The sequence below is a fragment of the Chionomys nivalis genome, chromosome 20, assembly GCF_950005125.1.
Source record: "Chionomys nivalis chromosome 20, mChiNiv1.1, whole genome shotgun sequence".
Lineage (NCBI taxonomy): Eukaryota > Metazoa > Chordata > Mammalia > Rodentia > Cricetidae > Chionomys > Chionomys nivalis.
In genome coordinates this window covers 8,899,322-8,909,638 of record NC_080105.1, presented here as the reverse complement: position 1 = coordinate 8,909,638, position 10,317 = coordinate 8,899,322, and positions in this window count along the sequence as shown.

Below are 10,317 nucleotides of genomic sequence, written 5' to 3'. Positions count from 1 at the left end.
GCCTGTATCCTGATATCACTCCTTCCCAGGTTTCAGCTATGCCTCTTAGATGCCCTCAGGATATTTAGTTTGGGCAGAACACTCTGCAGATGCAGTCTCCAATGACCTGAGGAATGCTGGGGTTGACTCAGTAGGGTCAAGACAGTTACCAGGGAACTAAACAAAATGGCTACCTGTTGTTCAAATCCTTGTTGGTATAATTAGCCAGGATTCCACGAAGTTCATTCCTTTCTTGGGTCATCATCTGAAGCTGCAGGGTCAGTGTAGCCACCTTTTTCATCTGCTGCTCCTGCCCAGTAACAGAGTTTGGGTTTGATGTTTTTCGAGTACTCCCTGCAAGTTGATAAATATTAGTGAATTTATGCAGTAGTATGGCACAGGACCAGGAGAGATCATGTTGAGTTTGAAGAAGAGGCCGAGGAAGGGTGAATGCAGGAGCACAGTAAAGACCCCTAGGATCAGGACAACTGTCCTCAAACTGGGAGCCCATAAGCCATGACTCTGTATCCACTCACTTTGGCTAGCTATGTGCATCAGCCCCTACTGCTGCCCCGCTGGCTGGAAGGCATATGTCACCCAGCCATGCTGCTTTGGAAATATCAACTCATTTCTGATGTGCTGCAGAAAATTCCTGGAGTCTCTAGTGCATAGCACAATGAATCCCTCTTCACCTGTGGCCAGGAATAGAAGTAACTGAATGTCTGAGACCCTGGTGCATAGATGGGGAATTTCCCATGAGATACTCACAGAACCTAAAGAATCCACTGATGATGAGTTGTGCAACACCCTACTCTCACACCTCATTAGTCTGTGACTCCTGCTGGTCTTTGCCTCTCAAAATAAAATTAAGGAACTCACAGAACAGCAGCTGTAACCTTGACAATTCCTGGATCTCTGCCAAACTAACTAGCAGCAATCCTTGACAATGGGTCTGCACTTTAGTTACCAGAGAAACAGCATAAAACCATCTCTTCCAAAGATCTCAGCTATTAAATCCCATTTCTGTAAGGTCCAACTCAACCCCCAACCTCCTCCTTCGAAAGTCAGATCTCTCTGTCAACCAGTGTGCTCAATCTTGCCATTGTGTCTTCAAGTGAACCCTATATGCACATAATGAGGGCCCCAAGGACACAACATTGTTAATTTCAGAAAAGATGCCAATGAATCTTTAGGATACAGCAGAATGTTCAGAGAATGGACTGTTAGAGTCACTGCCAACTGCAGTCACTTATCTCATAACCATCTCTTCCCCAGTTCACCAAAAGCCAAGCTGACTTTTTCAGGTGCCTTCCCTGAGACACAGGGGAAGCTCGTCAGCAGCTCTCTGATAGTTAGACTCTAATTAATTCTAATTTAATACTTCATCATGAATGGAGGTCAAGACTCATTTTGTAAACATTCCCAAGGAATGGCTCTTCCCCTCCTAATCAAAAAGATGGAAAGTGAAAGATACTAAGAAATTAGCTCATGTTGATGCGGAAGGAAGTTCAGTTTCATGAAGTGAATAAGTATCTCAGGAAATATCCACAGGACTGTTACAATGTGTGGGGGTGATGGAGATTGTGGGTGTCTCATCAGACCAAAGATAAGTCACATGGGTCATGATGAAGATTTTCGCCAAACTTCAGCGAAATACATTCCATCCATCACGACATTAGCAAAGGTGAGATAACCTAGTGACAGGACAGGCTGGAGACACCTAAGGACAGGGCATCCACAGGTGAGCCTTCACTCACCAAGAACAGACACTTGCAGGGAGAGTGATGGCTCATTCCTGCACTCAAGTTAAAGTTAAAATCAAGTTAAAGTTGACTGGCTATTGAGAGGAACTCAGAAACCCTAGGGGTCACTGACATGCAGCAATACTCAATGGTTCCTACCCTGCAAGTGGCTCTGAGGTAAAATGTGAGATCCTCAAGCTTTGGCCAGGGGACTGTACTCTCTCTGTTATTAGTGACCCACAACCAAAAGAAATCCAGTGTGCTGAAGTACAGTGCTGTAACTGAAACCTCTTTCATCCCTCTCCTTCCTTCCCACTCTGAGTCAAAGCAGATGGACCCCAGCACAGCAGCTGCAGGGTTGACCATTACTGGCTCTCTGCCAATCTAACCATCAGAAACCCTAAACTCCAGATCTACTCTTTAGTAACAGAGAGAAGGATAGATTCATTACCTCCACGAAGCTCTAAGATCCTGTGACTCACTATGAAAACTAAGCTGAAGCCTTCCACCATCAAGAAACTCCCTACTCCCTCCCCAGGACTCACTGCGTTTTCCCCAGAACCATTTATGTCTTGATGTGCGACACTGAGGTTGAAGGCCAGCTTCCTTCTGACTCCCTCTAGTCTCGTTTTGCTCTCCCTTCTGTCTCCCAAGGAGCCTGCTCAGTCTTGCCAACATGGCTACGTCCAAAACCTGTAGGCAGTGAACAGATGCCCCACAGGCAGTTGGTGTTGCCACAACACTGATGACATCACAGAGAATACCAGGGCTCTCCAGGATACAATAGAATGTCCAGGGAGGGGTCTGCTGCTGTCCATGGTACAGCCATTACCTCTGGCTCATTTCCTTACTCCAAAATGACCTGAAACCAAGGTGCCATATCAGGAGCCTCTCTGGGGTCAAAAAGGAAGCTCTTATACAGGTAGTAATAAAAAATTTCCCCTGGAGAATCAGCAGAGCTCACTCAGGCTATAAGTTTGTGAGTGAAGATGTGCTTCACTCTTGATATGTCTGGCTGGAGTCACATGAGGCCAGATGATCCCTGAGATATTTAGAAAAAACAGTCCTAGAAAGAATATGATGGTCCAAACCTTGAATCAATACACTGAGGCAAGAGCAGTGACAAGTCAGAGGTCTGTCAGGGCTGTGTAGAGGCACCCTAAGTTGGAAACACTCATGCACATGCACACGCATACAGATAGAAGAGGCACACAATCATGGGATAGAACATGATGTCGATCACTGCTATGGTGCTTCTATCAGCAAACAAAAGGCAAATTCCTTGGCCTAGAGCCAGCTGTTATGGTATATGTGCTTGTTAATGGCTTTGGGTACAACACCCATTAGGAGATCGTGAGAAGGACAGGCATTCGGAGAGGCTTGGGGTTATTGAATCAAAGAGTTTTGTTATAGCCTAACCTCAATTTTCTATTTCTGACAGTTCTTGTAAAGAGGATCCAGCCCATTGTTAGGCTGGAATGCATTTTCTCCAGATCTCTGGACTTTCTCAACAGAAGCATGTTCCTTAGAACCTAGGGCTGATGAGATCTGTCAGGTGATCTGTGCCATTTCAGATACTGAAGCCCTAAGCAGGTAAATGTGATTAGCATATTTTTTTCTAAATAGGGTCTTGTAGAGCCCAACAAGTTGAGAACCAAACATTTGGCAATACTGGATTGAAAATGTTTTATGAACATACAGAGTGGTGCTATGGTAAAGAGGCAAAAGTGAGAAGTGACATACAGAGGGAATATGATTTGCAAATTAATCTGAGATGCGACAAGATCTAGAAAACAAGGTATAAAGGATCACCAGCAAATTCGAGCAACTAAGAAAGAGGCCTGGACCCAGTGGCACCCTTGATACTTCAAACAGCTTGGCCTTTCAATAATTAATTTTGAGATATCACACTTCTCCAACTCAGGAGATATACTTATCCACCCCAGCCAAATATGCACACAACCATTCTGCATGTGCCTGCTTCTAATCTCACCCAGTCTCCCACACAAAGAGGCTCCACTCTCTTGCAAATGACCTGAGAGTCAGTTGACAGGTGACTGCACCTATGACCCACAATACTTTCTCTCGACCCACCCATGGAATCTGGAAGGTGCTCATGAAATGAACAGAGAGATAAGACTTTACCTACCTGAATCTCAAAATGCAGCCTTGAGATTCTCAATCTCTGGATGACAACCCTAAACCATCCCTCTACAGGAAAGGGAGTCTTGCTGTCAGCTAGTTTTTCTTCTTCCCTTTCCATTCTTCAGAAATCTAGGGGACAGCTTCCTTAAGCCTATTCACAGCTGCACAGGATACAGCTTGGCTTCATAACCCTCAAGTCTCACCTCAAGAAGCCAAAAGAAAATTGACGGAGTTCACAAACACTCCCATGCTTGGAGATGCCAAGGTTATCAATGGTTCACTCTAGCACCTTGCAGGGCCAGAACGTGTTCCCCAGACTAAGCATGTCATCATCTCTGATATCATCTCAGGACACCCAAATCAGGCTGGAAGGAGCCAGGATCTGTTCCATGGCCTCATAAAGCCCTTAATATTGTGAGGTAAGTACACGTATTATCTTTGCTAAGACCTTTGCCTACCAAAGAAAACTCATGTACCCAAAACATAATAACTTCTGCTATCTCTGGCTCCAACAGAGTCTTGTTCTAATTCTGCATTCCTTAGTAAATGCAACTTGTGTTTTCTATTGCTTAAAGTTTCCTTTTTTCCATAGTCCACACCAGTGAGAGTTTGGCTAAATCATGAAGAATTGGCTATTACATCATTCATCATTCATTCACTTTATTTTAAAATTTTTGAGTGATATGCCCTAAAAACAACAGGTCTTTATGTTACCTGCACCTCTATTTTCTAAAAAGCTTTCAGAGATCTCACATACAGACATCCTACCAGTAAAACACGGTCCTTAAGGGTTCTGTGCATATTTACCATTAAGTCTGCAAATGCTTCATGCTTGATGCTTGCAGCCCTTAACTTGGGCTGAACTTAAGACATACTTCCAGAAATAGAATTATCTCAGAGAAGAATTTAAAATAAAAATATGCATATAAAGCTAAATTACCACAATATTTCAAATAAAAATGTCAGCCTTGTATAAATGATGTTACATATACTTGAGCATCTTTCCACATAGTTAGGAACCAGAAATACTTGGAGTGCTTATGCAAAAGTATAAATGTTCATTTATCAGGTGGTTAATGAATGCTGCTCCCATTAGAAATGATAACCTTTGCTGACAGTACAGAGCAACTACTGACCATGGAATTTTCTGCAAGGCATAATTCAGAGTACAAATGATGCATCACTGGAACACATTACTCAGATATTTTAGTAAAATTTTCACTGTATGATTGCTCTTGGAGAGCACCCAGGTTGCAGTCCACTCAGCCAAAAGGTGGCTCCCAGCCCTCTGTGACTCCAGTTGCAGAAGATATTATGCCCTCTTGTGACCTCTTTGGGCAGTGCAAACAGGTACTGCAGAGACAAGCATTCAGGCAAATCACCCACACATGTAAAATGAAAGTGAAGAGAGTTTTTAAATGTCCTGGGTATTATATTCTTCCTGACACACTCATGTACTATTCTAATGTGTTGGTTCATGTGTTATGCATTTTCTGCTAACATTCTTGTTCTTGATGATGTTTAAGACAGGTTCTCCATATGTATTCCTGGCTCTCCTGGAACTCATCATGTAGACTGTGCTGGCTTAAAAATATCCAAATGCTGCTGCATCCTTCATGTTGGGTTACAAGTGTGAATCACCATCCCTGCTCCACCTTTTGGGGTAACTTCATTTTTATTGTTTTTGTTTTGTCAATGAGACAGAATCTCACTCGATAGCCAAACTATCCTAAATTTCACTATGTTGACTAGGTTGACTTTGAATTCTCAGATCTACATGTCTATACCTACTGAGTTCTGGAATTTAAGGCATGAATCATTATGCATGATATGGCTTTCTATGTGTTTTTAATAGATGGAGGATGTTGTTGGAGGCTGCTTGTTCAGTCCTGGCTGCCCAGACCACAAAATAACCACTCAGAAACTATATTATTTGTAATACTGTTTGGCCAATAGCTTAAGTGTATTTCTGGCTTATTCTTATATCTTAAATTAACCCATCTCTATTCATTTGTATATGGCCACGTGACGGTGGCTTACGAGTATGGACATGTCTGGTGTCTGTCTCCAGTTGGACTGCATGGTTTCTTCCTGTCTCAGCCTTCTTTCCACCAGCATTCAGTTTAGTTCTGCCTGCCTAGCTTTATTCTGTCTTATCACAGGCCAAAACGGCTTCTTTATTCATTAACCAATAAAAGCAACACACAGAGAGAAGGACTTCCCACACCAGGAGGAGAAGCTATATTCACAGGAAAGAATTTCGGTACTATGAACTTAACCTAGCTAATCCTTTTATTTTCATATGTGCTATGATCTGGATTCCATTTCCCAATTCAGAGTTACAGGGAAGTAATCCTTCGTTTCCATAAATATCCCAGGGATTCCTTTAGATTAACCTAAGTTTGGATAAGGTTTTCTATCCTACTAGGCAGAAGAGAAATATATTTTATATTCTTCTGTTTGGTTGTGTTAAGGACTATTAGGCAGTCTGTTCAGTACATTCAGGAAGTAGTTATGGCCAGGAGGATGTTCTGTTCCTCACAGAGACTCTTCTGCATGAACTCTTTGATCACGGTGCTGCTGGGGACCTGAAGTTCCTCTAATACTAAAATGTCAGAGCCTCAAGCACTTAGGAAGTGAATGATTATTCAGACATTTGCTTCAAATGACTAGTGTTCTTAATTAAAGCTCACCCTAGGTGTAAGAATTCTTGATTGAAGAGCTGTTGTCTTTCTAGCTTGAAGAAACTTCTTGAACAAAGTAATATATGGGTAAAGGCAAAGTGAAGCCACACTGCTATGTCGATAAGTGAGTTCAGAATGGACACCACCACTGAATATGGAAAAACTCCAAGGAAGATTCCAGGGTGAGTTAAGGAAATGGCATGCTCCTTCTTGGCTTTGTGTCTCTGATAATCTGTCTTGTGTTCCCCGTGTCTTTTTCTGTTGTAAATCTACTGGCTATTCATGCTGTGCATGTTCCTGTAGACAGTCCAGGTTTTAGCATTTAACCACTTATAGTAGTCTTCAGACACATCTAAATATAATGCTATTACAAGTGCCAAAATAAAATTTCCAAGGTACTTCAGAAGTTAACCTTATTAATAGCAAAGTCTCAAAGACTTTGTCTAAACTATTCCAGTTATTTGAATGTACTTATATATTTAAGTCTCCAGATATTCTTTAAACAAGGATAACTGAAAAAAAAAGATTCAAAATGATGTACACAGAACAGAATATACTGAGGTTAATGTTTAAATTCATAATTGCTCTAAATGCTGCATTTCAGGATCACACACGAATGTAACTCAGAAATTATACCCAGACTTTTGTCTTCATTTCATATTTGGAGGATTTCAGAATATGCTACCTGAAAACATGGTGATCAGACAACATTTTGAGCACAAGAATGAATATGAAGACGGCCTCTGGTCTTCCTCTGATGCTCATACAACCTAGAAAGGACTTTATGACAATTTCCTGAAACATGTCAGAAGCACCACATGTCCCTCCATAGAGGAAAGAGCAGCTTCATATCTGAAGACTGATGAAGGCACACACGGAGGACATGAGCAAAAGCTCTATTTGTATTCCCCTGCTTGACTCATGCTGATAATCTGTCTTGTGTTCCCCGTGTCTTTTTCTGTTGTAAATCTACTGGCTATTCATGCTGATTTTAATTTTTCCCATGCTCTATAATGTTCCACTTTTCATCAACTTGGTAAAAAATCTCAGGTCTAAGCACTGTTGAAGGATTCCCTTCCTCAGGAGGCTGTGGAGTTGTGAAAGATTGTGCTAGGTAAGTCTTCGTGCTTTTCTCTTCTTAAGTTCTGTTATGTTGTGGAGTCCCCAACAGGAACCTAAGATGGATGAAATGAGAAAGTAGTTTTTCCTCTGCATTCACTGTGTTTCTTCTAAAACTTCTATTTGTCAGCCAAATGATTATGCTTTTCTGTAAAAAAAAAAAAAAAGTGCTCTCATCTTCACAAACCTCTCCTATTAGAGACATCATAAAGCTGCTTATTCTCTCTTCTAAGGGTATCTTGGAGGTTTGTTAATTGGATGCTTTTGACCCTATAAGCTCATATGGATCTTATATTATTAAGGGTGTGCCCTTGTTGGAGTAAGTGTGTCCTTGTTGGGGGATGTGTGTGGGAGAACTTGGTGGTGTTGTATACTCAAGCCATGCCTAGTGTTTCAGAGCACGTTTTCTTCCCTGTGGGATCAAGATGTAGCTCCTTCTCCACTTTCAGATCCTTCTAAAGTACCGTATCTACCTGTATGCCTCATTGTCCTGCAGTGATGATAATAGACTATAAACCTCTGAACCTGTGAGTCACGCCCTATTAAATGTTTTCCTTCATTAGAGTTGCTGTGGTTATGGTGTCTCTTCACAGAAATAAAAACTTTAAAACTCTAAGACAGGAAATATCCAAAAATAATTACAGAGTCCACAGGGAATAAAAAAACAATAATCAGTTTTAAAATTAAGTAACCGATTTCAAGCCAGCCTGTTCTACAGAGTGAGTTCCAGGATAGGCTCCAAAACTACACAAAGAAAACTTGTCCCGAAAAATCAAAATAAAATTAAGTAACTGAATCACATGGCTTCCCAATTGTTTGTGTTTCAGTCAGGTTCTAGGCTACTTTCACAGTCAAATATTTATTCACTGGATGATAGAAAATTAAATGCCACTTAAGATGACCTTTCCCTGAAGATAATGAAAACATTTGTGGAAATGCTAAAAAAGAATCACAGGTATTATGTAATTCATCCTAAAAAAGGAAAAAAGAAGACAATTCAAAGCACAAGTGAATCAACTAGGCCAGGCCCCTTATCTGGGTCTGCAGAAAAAAAAATGCTTCTAGTCCATTATCAAAAAATCTAAGTTGCACTGACAGTGACTTTCTCATACTTTTCTTCCAAAAGATAAAACTTTACATCAGATTTTAATGTTATTGAGCTGTGACCTTTTACATAGACAGTTTTGAAATTCTTTGAGAATTTAATACATGTATACAGTGACTTTGTTCATATTTGCCTTTATTCCTTTTCAATGGTTCCTGATGCACTCTCTTAATTCCAACATTCCTAACCCCATGCCTGTTTTTGTTTTAAATAACCTACCTAGGGTGACACTGCATGCCCATATGCTCATGTGTAAGAGCCATTACTAAGTTTGCTCAAACCACCTGGTATTCACACCCTAAATTAAACTGACATTTCCTCCTCAAAAAACCATCAACTGTCACCAGTTTCTCAGTAATGCGTGGGGGCCTGTGAGTGCCTTTCTCTTCCGTGCCTTATTGTTGACTGCCTTGATTTTGGAGTTCATGAGTATAGTAGTCCTTTACTGTTTTATTTCAAGCTTTCTAATACCAGCATTTCAGAGGTAATCAAATTTGACATTAAAATACAAATAAGTGTTGACAAGAAATCTGAAGAAACTATTAATGTTTTTAATTTGACTGATTATGTTCCCACATTTATGAGCTATAATTAAAATAATCAAGGTAGTACTATATCATAATCTGACTGTTGCTTTGTATACTTGAAAAGGTTTGAGATAATTTCTTATATGATAATTTCTAAAACACACAACCAGAAACTGAATGTAACAAAAGACCACTGGAAACTGAACTGAGCCTACATCTCCATCTTGATATTCCAGATAACCATGATTTCATTTGTTGTTTGAAAGCTGATCAGCCTGATATCTGGGACATGATTTTGAGTTTTCCCCAGTTCCTCTCTTACAGATTATCAGAGAGATTTACATTATTATTGTGATTATTCCTAGTACTTGAATTGGCATTTTGGAGACAATTCATTTTGGCGGGATACCTCGCTCAGCCTAGATATAGTGGAATGGGCCTCAATCCTGCCTCAAACTGATGTGTCAGACTTTTTGTCTCCACTTGGGAAGCCTTACACTTTCTGAGAAGTTTATGGAGGCTGGGGTGAAAGGAAGGTGGGGAGAGCAGGAAGAGGTGAGGGAGTGGGAACTGGGATATTATTGTAAAATAAGAAAAGATTGTTCTAAAAATAAATTTAATAAAAAATAAAAAAGAAAGTAGGTGATGTATCTAGTTGGAGGAAACATCGTAGGGAACATACTTGAATGGATATATGTTGTCATTAACCATATCCTACCCATCTCTTCTCCTGCATGACTATGAATTATAACCTCTGAAATTGTGATAAAATAAACATTACCACCCTTTAAAAATATCATATACAGTGTGGGTTTGATTTCTCAAAGTAGGATACCCATTGTACTACTTCCTATACTTCCATGATGACATGGAATGACAATCATTAAAGCATTAACAAATAGAGGCTTTCCTCACATATTGTCTATCTCCATCCATCCATCCATCCATCCATCCATCCATCCATATATCCATCCATCCATCCATCCATCCATCCGGGTTTTATTCTCCATATTTTC